This window comes from Sorex araneus, chromosome 6 (assembly GCF_027595985.1).
Source record: "Sorex araneus isolate mSorAra2 chromosome 6, mSorAra2.pri, whole genome shotgun sequence".
NCBI classification, from domain to species: Eukaryota; Metazoa; Chordata; class Mammalia; order Eulipotyphla; family Soricidae; genus Sorex; species Sorex araneus.
The window spans coordinates 71,055,279-71,066,814 of record NC_073307.1 but is presented as its reverse complement, the minus strand read 5'-3'; positions in this window follow the sequence as shown (position 1 = coordinate 71,066,814).

Genomic DNA, 11,536 nt, shown 5'->3' with positions numbered 1-11,536 from the left:
TATGATCAAGTTCTTAACTTATAGTTAAGAATTAAGCACTTTGACCAGGCCCATCTCGATGTCAGGGTAGCACATAACTCACCACTTGCCCTGGATCCATCCCGTCCCTCGTCGGGACCCTGATTTTGGGGTGCTAGGAACTAAGGGCAACTGAGGCTTAAGTGGAGAAAGCAGATGCCAGGGAATGAATAATATTCGAAGGCAATTAATTCCCAAGTTACAAAAGCATAATATTGTCTTCTTGTGTCTATACAAAAAGGACAGTGCTTTAAAGTAAATTATTCAAAAAGCATAAGAAGAGGAGAAAGGCAATATTATAATATTCAGTGTCCTAGGAAGGTCTGACCTTACAAATTAGCAGAGTCAGATGAACTGTTTTGGGGAATAGAGCATAGAGAAGTGATTACAGCTAAACAAAGGGATGGGAGTGACTCGGGAACACCTTGATGGGTGTGACTGGGGTAAGCCTAAACTCCAGGAAAAACCGGGATGAGCTCCTTGAGGCAAGGTGGGTGAAAGGACAAAGTAATGTCATCCTACAGTCTTCAACAATGTTTGTTATTGTTGTTGTTGCTACTCTTTTGTTGTTGTTGCTCCCAATATCCTCCTTGAAGTCTATGAGCAGCTGTTTTATGTATTTTGCTGTTTTTCTGTTTGGTGTATAAATTTTAGGATTGTAATTTCTTCCTGATGTACATATTCCTTCATTATTAAGATATAACCTTCACTGTCTCTTCTGACCTTTTTCAGTCTGAAGTCTATGTTGTTGGATACTAGTATATCAACCCCTGTCTCTTTGAGGCGGCTATTTGCTTGAAGATTTGTTTTCCAGCTTTTGACTTTCAGTCTGTTTGCTATGACTATTCAAATTTGTTTCTTGTAGATAGCAATATATTTGGTACTTTTTAAAAATCTATTTTGCCACTCTGTATCTCTTAATTTCTGTATTTAGACCATTGACATTGAGAGAAATTATTGTCTCTCAATGGGGTTTTGTGACATCTTTCTGTAGATGTCTGGTGTGTTTGTTGGTTTTGTTTGTCTTCACTTCTTTCAAAGTTTGTTTTGATTCTATAAAGTTTCTGAGATGTTGTCATGGAGTTGTGCATCACTCTGAAATCTGAATGATAGTATAGCTGGGTAAATTATTCTTAATGAGGCCCTTGTCTTATAAAGTTTTTTTGTGATGTGCCACCATTGACTTCAGGCCTGGAGGTTTTCATTTAATACATTTACTTAAATCTAAGGGATGCTCCTTTGCATGTAATTTCCTTCTTTGATCTTGCTGCTTCCAGCATTGTGTCACTAGTAAGATTTTTACCATTCTCATTAGGATATGTTTTGAACTTAAAAAAAAACAGAACCTTTTATTAGTGTCTCTTTTAGCTCATTCACTTAAGGCTTTCTGAGTCTGGCTGCCTGCATTCTTGAGCTCTGGGAACTTTTCAACAATGATGTCTTTGACTACTACTTCCTCATTGTGTTTGCCTTCCTGCCCCTCTGGGATTTCTATGACTTTTATTTTGTTTTTCTGATATCATATTATATTTCTCTTGTCTGCCCTTTTATTTTTGGGGTGCTTTTTCATCTTCTCCTATTGCATCTCATCTTCCAGCTAACTGCTTCTGTATCCAGCTGCTTTTACTCTATTATTGAGGGCATCCATTGAGAATTTCATTTTAGCTACTGAATTTTTCATTAATGATATTTCTGCTTGGAATATTCTTATTTCTATATTCATATGCTCCTGTATTTTATTGGCCCTCTGATCTACTGTTTCTTTTATATTCTCCTGTATTTTACTGGATGTCTGTTTCACTGTTTCTTTGAGCTCATTAAACATCCTCTCCATTTCATCTCTGAATTCTGTGTCAGAGATTATGTGTGTGGGTATTCCTTCTTGAGGCTTAAGGTCTCCTATTTTCATCCATTCTTCTTGATGGGTTTCTGCACAGTTTCCTCATTGTGCCTGTGGTAGTCCGGATGTGGATCTTTCCAATACACCATCAGTGTCCCCGCTCACTGCCATGGAGCTGTCTGGAGGGGTTTGGTCGGTGAAGGTCTCTTCTTTCACTGCTAACAATGTTCTCCTCCAATTTGTCGTTCCTGTGAATTTGCATGGAACCTTTTGCGTTGATTCAAGAAAAGTGTTCTTTGGCTTGAATTTTTGATTTAGGTTGTCTTGTTTCTTGTGCTCACCATTACTTTTTTCGGATTTTGAGAAACTTTTATTGGAGTAGGGGCTAGTGGACTATTTGTTTAATGTGATTAGGGTGGCCAGGTTCCCCCGGTTCACATAAGTTCATGTAAGAGGTCAATATGTGGATTTTATGATATATGGTGTGGGAGATGCAGCCAGTGCTCAAAATACAACACTAACTACTGGTGTGACCTGTGGGAGGTCCCAATCATTAAGGCCTTGCTGCATCCATCATAGTGTGTGGTTTGAGGTCACTAATAGCTTTCTGGCCTTCAGGAAAAAATCTTGCTTGAGAGTTATGTGTTTTGCTCCTAACCAGTTGTGAATTCCTTGGTGCTTAGAAAACCATGGCCACCACTTGTCTGACCTGTCAGAGATGCCAAGCATTAGGGTCTGGCAGCAACTATCACAACTTGTGGTTTGGAACCTTGCCAGTTTTTGGCCTGCAGGATAAATCTCTGCAGAAACACAATGTTTGATCCTAGTCTGCATGTGATCCTCCGCACTTAGTTTTTCCTGTAGTGATGGTTTTGAGTTTATGGAGTGTGTGAGCTGTTTGTCTGTGAAGTTGTGCATTATTCCTTCAAATATAATGTGAATCTGGCTGGGTAAAAGTATTTTTGGTGAGATGTTCATTTTATTGAGTATTTTTTTTTACTATATCTTACACTATATCCTACCACTGTCTTCAGGCCTGGACAGTTTTTCCTGATAACTCTGCTGTAAATCTAAGTGACACTCCTTTGTATGAAATTTCTTTCTTTGACCTTGCTGCTTTCAGTATATTATCTCTTGGGTTTTTATTATGATGTGTCTTGGAGTATTTTTATTTGGATATTTTTTAATGGTACCCTTTGGGCCTCCTGGATTGGGTGCATGCATGACTCTTCAGTTCTGGGAACTTCTCAGCAGTGACTTTTGATTGTTGCTTCTTCATTAGAGCTGTCTTTCTGCCTGTGGGGCATGGATAAGTCTTAGTTTGTTCCTCCTCAGTTTCATCCCAAAGTTATCTTGCTATTTGTTTGTTTATTTTGAGGCTCTTTTCCATCTTCTGCTGTTGCCTGGAAATTTTCTGCACATCATCTTGATGCTCAGTCATTCTGTCCTCAGCAGCTGTTACTCTGCTGCTGAAGGAATAGTAAGCTTTTCATTTCACCACCAAATTTTTCAGATCTGTCAGTTATCTTTGTATTTTCTTCATTTCTGCTCTCATATCCTCTTGTGTTTTATTGGTGATGCATCCCATTGTTTCTTTGAGCTCCTATATATCCTTAACAACTCCTATCTAAAAATTGTATCAAAGATATTATATAGCTTATTATTGCTGGTTGAGTCATTCAGGCTAACATCTTCACTCACTAATCTTTTCTGTATTGTTTTACCATTGTGACCGGTACAGTTTGGAGTTGTTTCTTGCGTGTTGTTGTGTGGTTAGGTGTCTACAGTTAGGATATTTTTCTATGTTTATGGTGAGTTATAGAGAGCCGCACAAGGGGGTGGGTGTTGTTTCTCACCTGGGGGGGCAAAATGGTGATTCTGAGTTAAATGCATGACACCTGATGCCTGGCCTTCCTCAGGTTCTTGGGTCTGGGGCTGAGCTGGGACAAGTGGGGGTGGCTAAGCAATCCCCCCCACCGTTATCGACTTTGCAGGGAGGTGGGGGGCAAACTGGGAGGCAAATTGGTGATTCTGAGTGAAATGCAGAGCAACTGACACCTGGGGTTCCTCAGTTTCCAAGGACTGGGGCTAACATGACATTTCAAACTATGTTAAACATGTGACATACACATGCATAAACACAATGTACGTGAAATATTTAGAGTTAGTTAAGTCCTTATAAACAATGAAAAAACTTATTCTGTTTTCCTTTCTGTTGCCGAGATTACGCATGTATTTGTATGTTTATTTGTTTGTATCTATTTCTTTTTTCTCTTTTCTTTAATTTTTTAAGAAAGTTATGATTTACAAAGTTACTAATAGTTGTGCTTTAGGCATACAGTAATTCAACCACAATCCCTCCACAAGTGCCAACTTCCCTCCCCAGTGCTGGCAGGTCCCCTCCCCACTCCCACGCCCACTCCACCTCACCTGTCAACCTGATGGGCACATTACAAAACTTTAGCGATTGCCACTTAGATCTCATGCTTTCAGTTCTGTTGAATCTGTGTTCTGGGCTTATGGTTACACCCCTCACTCATATCACTGGTATAGCTAAAACACTAATGCCTGTTAACCCATTACTTACTGCTCTCTTCTTTCCCCCTTGATTGCTTTTCTGTCTCCTCTCTAAACACAGGGGTCAAGGATGATGGAAGCATCTCCATTTTATTACGATACACACTCTCATTTAGTATTCTGTGTTCCAAAGATAAGTGAGATCATCTTATTTGTTTTTCTTCTTCTGACTTACTTCACTCAACTCGACATCTTCCAGTTCCAATCTAGTTGCAGCAAGTTGCATGATTTTATTGCTCCTTGCATTGCATAGTATTCCATTGTGTATATACATCACATTTTCATAATGAATTCATCGGTTGTTGGACACGTAGGTTGATTCCATATCTTAGCTACTGTACTGAGTGCAGCAATGAATAATAGTGTGCATATGTCCTTTTGAGAGAATATTTTTATGTCCTGGTGATAGATGACCAAAAGTGGAATTGCTGGGTTATATGGCAGTTCAATTCTAAGTTTACTGAGAACTCTCCACGCCTTTTACCACAGGGATTTGTACCAGACAACATTCCCACCAACAGTGGATAAGAGTTCATTTTACTACATCCCTAGCAACAGATGTTCCTATTACTTTTGATATATGCCATTCTCACTGTGAGATAGTATCTCAAAATCATTTTGATTTGAATTTCTCTGATAAGTGATGCTGAGAATTTTTTCATGTCTCTTCTGGCCATCCGCCTGTCTTTCGCAGATGTGTCTATTAATTTCCTCTCTCCATTTGTTGATAGGGTTTTACATTTCTTTTTGTTGATCTTTGTGAATGCTTTATATATCCTGGATATCAAATCTTTATCTGATGTTTTGAATCCAAATATTATTTCCCATTCAGTTAGCTGTCTGTTAGTTTTATCCTATGGGCATTTATTTATTTATTTTTGCCATGCAGAAGTTCTTTAATTTCATGTAGTCCCATTTGTTTATTTTAAATTTTATCGCCTTTGCCAGTGGTATCAGAACAATTATAGTAATTTATTTTTTTATTTTAATGAATAATTGTAAAATACATTTACAGACTTACAGACTTTCATGATTGTGTTTCAGTCAAACAATGTTCAAGTACCCATCCCTTTAGTGTGCCCATTCTCCACCCCGCAAAGTTCCCAGTATCCCTCCCACTACCCCCACCTCTTCCCACCTCCTGCCTCTGTCGCAGGCACAATCCCTCTTAATCTCTCTGTCCTTTTGAGTGTTATGGTTTGCAATACAGGTAGCAAGCAGCCATTATGTTTGGTAAATAGGCTACTTTCAACAATCATCTACTATTACGAGCGATTCCTCCAACTATCATTCATTTAGTGCTCCTCTCTCCATCCCAGCTACCTTTTCCCCCAGTGCATGAGATCGGCTATCAAGCCATGGGGCAGTCCTCCTGACCCTTATTTTAACTGTACTTAGGTGTGAGTCTCCTATTATGTTACTTTATATTCCACAAATGAATGCAGTCCTTCTATGTCTGTCCTGCTCTTTCTGACTCATTTCACTTAGCATGAAACTCTCCATGTTGATCCACTTATATGCAAATTTTATGACTTCATTTTTTCTAACAACTGCATAATATTCCATTGTGTAGATATACCAAAATTTCTTTAACCAGTCATCCGTTCTTGGGCACTCGGATTTTTTTTCCAGATTCTAGCTATTGTAAATAGTGTTGCAATAAACATACAAGTGAATATATCATTTATACTGTACTTTTTTGCATCTCCAGTATATTTTTCCAGAAGTGGCTGGGTCAAATGGGAGCTCGATATCTAGTTTTTTGAGAAACGTCTATGTTGTTTTTTAAAAAAACGACCAGTTGGCATTCCCACCAGCAGTGAAGGAGAGTCCCTTTCTCTTCGAATCCTCGCCAACACTGTTTGTTTTTGTTCTTTTGGATATGTGCCAGTTTCTGTGGTGTGAGATGATATCTCATAGTTGTTTTGATCTGCATCTCCCTGATGATTACTGATGAAGAGCATTTTTTCATGTGTCTTTTGGCCATTCGATTTCCGTTTTTTTCTTTTTTGGGTCACACCCGGCTATACACAGGGGTTATTCCTGGCTCTGTACTCAGGAATTACTCCTGGTGGTGCTCAGGGGATTGCATGGGATGCTGGGAATTGAACCCAGGGAAGGCAAATGCCCTACCCGTTGTGCTATCACTTCAGCCCCCCCATTAGGATTACTTCTTTGAGAAAGTTTCTGTTCATTTTATTGCTCCATTTTCTGATGGAATTGGATGTTTTCTTCTTGCAGAGTTCAACCAGTGCCTTCTATATCCTTGATGTTAATCCCTTCACTGTCATCTCGTTGCGAGCGGGCACCAGTAATGTCTCTCATTGGGAGACTTATTGTTACTGTTTTTTGGCATATCCAATACGCACGGGTAGCTTGCCAGGCTCTGCCACGCGGGCTTGATACTCTCAGTAGCTTGCTGGGCTCTCTGAGAGGGGCGGAGGAATCGAACTCAGGTTGGGCGCATGAAAGGCGAACGCCCAACCTTGGAGGGTTATTGGGTGAATATCTTTTCCGATTCTGTAGACTGTCTTTGTATTCTGGTCACTGTTTCTTTTGAGATACAGAAACTTCTTAGCTTAAGATAGTCGCAAATGTTTATATCTGTTTCCACTTGTTTGGTCGATGGTGTTTTGTCCTTGAAGATACCTTTAGCTTCAATGTCATAGAGGGTTTTTTTGTTGATATTTTCTTCAGTGTACCTTATGGATTCTGATCTGATGTCGAGGTCTTTAATCCATTTTGATCTGACTTTTGTGCATGGTGTTAGGTAGAGGTCTGAACCCATTAATTAATTAATTAATTAATTTTGCATGTAGCTGTCTGGCAGAGAGTTTCTTGCTCCTGCGCCTGACTGTCTTCACCAGGGCCCCTCGGAGGGGGTGGGTTTCAGTTTCCCTCCCCATCCTGAGCAGAACCCCTGCAATCGAAGACCTCTGGAACCCAGCCACAACCATGCTCAAGACCTCTCTCCACATGTTCAGATGAGCCTCACACATGAAGGAACTGGCAGAGGAACTCAGTGTGGGCCCGGGGATGAGATCTCCAAGCCTGCTCAGGACTGGGCCTCCTCTACCCAGATTCCCCCATTTCCCAGTAGCTAGGCGGTCACACCCAGAAACGCCCCCAGCACCGTGTAATCCCACCAATGGCCAATTTTCTGTAGAGGTTTGTTGTGCTTGTATAGGGGGTTTTTCTTATCTTACAGTAGCCCCTTTAATCCTTCTTTTAAGGTTGCTTTTGAGTCTATGAAGTTCCTGAGTTGTTTATTCATGAAATAGTGTATCGTCCCTTGGAGTTTGAGTATGAGTTTAGCTGGATAAAGTATTCTTGGTGAGGCGTTCATTTCATTGAGTATTTTCACTATATCCCACCATTGTCTTTGGGCTCAGAAGGTTTCCTCTGATAAGTGTGTTGTAAATCTAAGGGATGCTCCTTTGTATGTGATTTCCTTCTTTGACCTTGCTGCTTGTAGTATTGTGTCTCTATCTGTGGTATCCATCATTCTGATTATAGTATGCCTTGGAGTCTTTTTATTAAAGTCTCTTTTAGCTGGTACCCTTTGAGCTCCTTGGATCTGGATGCCTGCATTCTCCAGCTCTGGGAACATCTCTGCAATGATATCTTTTAACTGTTGCTTTTTCACTGGGGTTGCCTTCCTGTCCTTCTGGTACTCCGATGATTCTTATATTGTTCCTCTTGAGTTCATCCCCTAGGTTTCTGACTTGCCCTAGAGCTATTTTGAGGTCTTTTCCCATTGTATGTTGTTGCCTGTATGCTTTCTGCAGCTCATCTTCAAGCTGCTGATTCTGTCTTTGGCTTATTTATTCTACTGTTAAGGGCACACAATGAGTTTTTTATTTCATCTACTGAATCTTTTATCAGTGACACTTTTGTTTGTAGCTTTCTTATTTCTGCTCTCATTTCTCCCTGTGATTTCTTGGCTGTCTGTTCCACTGTTCCTTTCTTGTCCTCCTTTCATTTACTGAATGTCTGTTCCACCATTTCTTTGAGTTCGTTGAACATCCTCAACATTTTATCTCTGAATTCTTTGCCTGAGAGATTATATTTGTGGGAATTTTCTGATGAGCTCCAGGGCTCTTTTCTTCATCCACTACTTGTGGGGGAGATCTGTGCTGTTTCTTTGTGTTTCTGTGGTAGTATGGATGTGGGTTCCTTCAGTACACTACCAGTGATCACCTCTCAATGCAAGGGAGGATTCTAGATGGGCTCGGTCAGTGGTTGTCTCTTTTTCCCTCTTTGAGAATACTACCTCTTAGATGATCCTCTGCGCCTGATGTGGGGCCACTAGTGTATCTTCAGGGTGTTCTTTTTCATTAGGATTGTTTGATTCTTTGTGTCCACTGTTATTTTGTTGTTTTGGGGGAGTCTTTTGATTGGAATAGGCTAGTGGACTATTGGCCTAATATGATTGGGATGGCCAGGATGTGCTCTTCAGAATTAGATATTGGAGGCTGAGCTGTGAGTCCAAAAGGCTGGGAGGGAAAAATAAATGTGGCTGCCTCGGAGGCCACACCCACCAGCTGCTTTACCTGTGCAGGGAGTGGTGGTTTGCTTCAGTGCCTGTGCGGGGCTTGGAGCTCACTTCTGTCACTCCTGGGGTTTCCCCCAGCCAGGCTCTCTGCAGGGGCGTTGGCCCGGAACGGGGCCTTCAGGGTCCCAGGTCCAGTCTTGGGAGTGCCCACCAGCCACCTCACCTGTGCAGGGAGTGGAGGGTGGCTTCAGTGTCTGCGTGGGTTTTGGAACTCACTCCAATTATAGTGATTTTGAAGTCCAAATCCCGAGGTGGTCTCCCTATATTTTCTTCTGTATACTTTACAGTTTTTGGGTGGATCTCAAGATTTCTGGTCCACTTTAAATTGTTTTTGTGTGAGATGTAAATATGGATGCAGCTTTAGTTTCTCCTTACATGTAGTTATCCACTTTTTCATCACCATTGTTGAGAGGCTATCTTTACTCCATATCCATATCTTACAACTCGCACAAACTATGGCACCCAAATTCAAATACAGGTATCAGGTTAAGTCAATGGTGGGTCAGTTATTCACTCAAACCATAATGGTTATATTCCAATTTCCAGTATTATTAAGCCTAAATTAAGTAATAATGTAATACATATAATAATGCCTATTGCTCATCTAGATTGCTTTTATCGAGGTTATTACTTGATTGTAGACTATTGTTTATATATGCATATTTGAAAATTAGATCTTCAAATTCATATAAATGACAATGAATTAAGAAACTAATAAGCATTTATTTCCAAACTAATTATTTAATATGCTGTGTAGCAGTCCCAGATCTCTGAGACTCTAATCATATAGACCATCTATTCTGAAGGAAAAAAAAACCTCCCTGAAAGGCTAGTGTTTAGAGGCATGGATTTATTGTTACTGATGAGATTCAGTTCTTGCCAGTTCTTACCCTGCTCTTGCCAGGAGGGATATTAAATATAGCGTAAATATAGACAAAAGTGTTCACAACAAGGCTCTGTGCACAAAGTTATGCAAAAGTTTATAAAAACACCTTTTGGTGACTTTCCTCTTAACATATTGGCCAGAATATATTCCAGGAATACCCAGCACTTGCCACTCAATAGGCTGTAATATTGCAAGGGTTTCAGTGTGTTCGGTTTCAGTTTTCCCACATTATATTAATTTTGTTTACCACTTTATTGAACATTCTTTGATAATTTATATCCTAATAAAATAGGATTAATATGCAGCAAATTAGAATAAATGATCACTGTATCACTGTCATCCCCTTGTTCATCAATTTGCTCGAGCGGGCACCAGTAACATCTCTATTGTGAGACTTGTTGTTACTGCTTTTGGCATACCGAATACGCCATGGGTAGCTTGCCAGGCTCTGCCGCTCAGGTGGGATACTCTCGGTAGCTTGCTGGGCTTTCTGAGAAGGACAAAGGAATCGAACCCGGGTTGGCCATGTGTAAGGCAAACGCCCTACCTGCTGTGCTATCGCTCCAGCCCAGAATAAATGATATAGAATTTATATAGATTTCATTCACGTGTTCAATGATTCAGAAATATCAAAATATTTGCTTGCTATAAAGAAAATTTAAGAACAATGCAGTGAAAAGGTAATATTTTATTTATGTTTTGTTTATTTTGGTTTTGGGATTCAACTGATGGTGCTTAAGGATTTCTCTGAGTCTGGTACTTGGGAGAGCATATGGCACCAAGAACAGAAACCAGGACTTCTGCAGAGGAAGCACATGTTATTGATCTATTTTACTGCCCTGGAAGTAATATTTTAAAATATATGCTTTTTTCCCAGATAAGATCTGGAGCTGCTGCACATGAAACGGACCCTCTGCTCCTAAAGACTATGATCTGAGAGATCTTCTAACCCATTTTGGCACCCAGGGCGGCCTCTTACAAAAATGCATCTAGACTGTGAGCTGTGCTACAATTCCGTGCCGCCCGGGAAGGGATTTTTCCTCTTCACCCTGTTTTTCTGCATGGAAAATGGCAGCGGCAGCAACATCCATGTGGCGAGAGCCACCTCCTAAAACTCCCAACCCAGAGGTATGAATTTTGCAGTGTTGTGGCTCATAGGTGATCATGGGAAGGGGGCGATAGCAGCACACCCTCAGCCCAGATAAGATCCTGAGCTGCCGACCGTGAAACGGACCCTCTGCTCCTAAGGACTATGATCCGAGAGGTCTTCTATCCCATTTTGGCACCCAGGGCGGCCTCTTACAGACATGCATCTAGACTGTGAACTGAGCTAAAATATCAGAAATCCAAAACCGAGCTCATAGAATCTTCATTCTCAGCAATGAAAAGAAATTATTAAACGATACCTTTTCAGCAGGCCTGATTGTTGGGGGAAAATTCCAAACAATAATAGTGAGTTTTCTATTGCAATATTGAATGTATTCAAAGTATAGAGAGAATAAAGTTAAGATCATTAGCTACATAGGTGGGGGCTTGGTGGGAGGGGGGTATTTTGGGGTTCTTGGTGGTGGAACATGTGCACTGGTGAAGGGATGGGGGTTCAATCATTATATAACTGAGACTTAAGCCTGAAAGCTTTGTATTCTTTTTTCACGGTGAT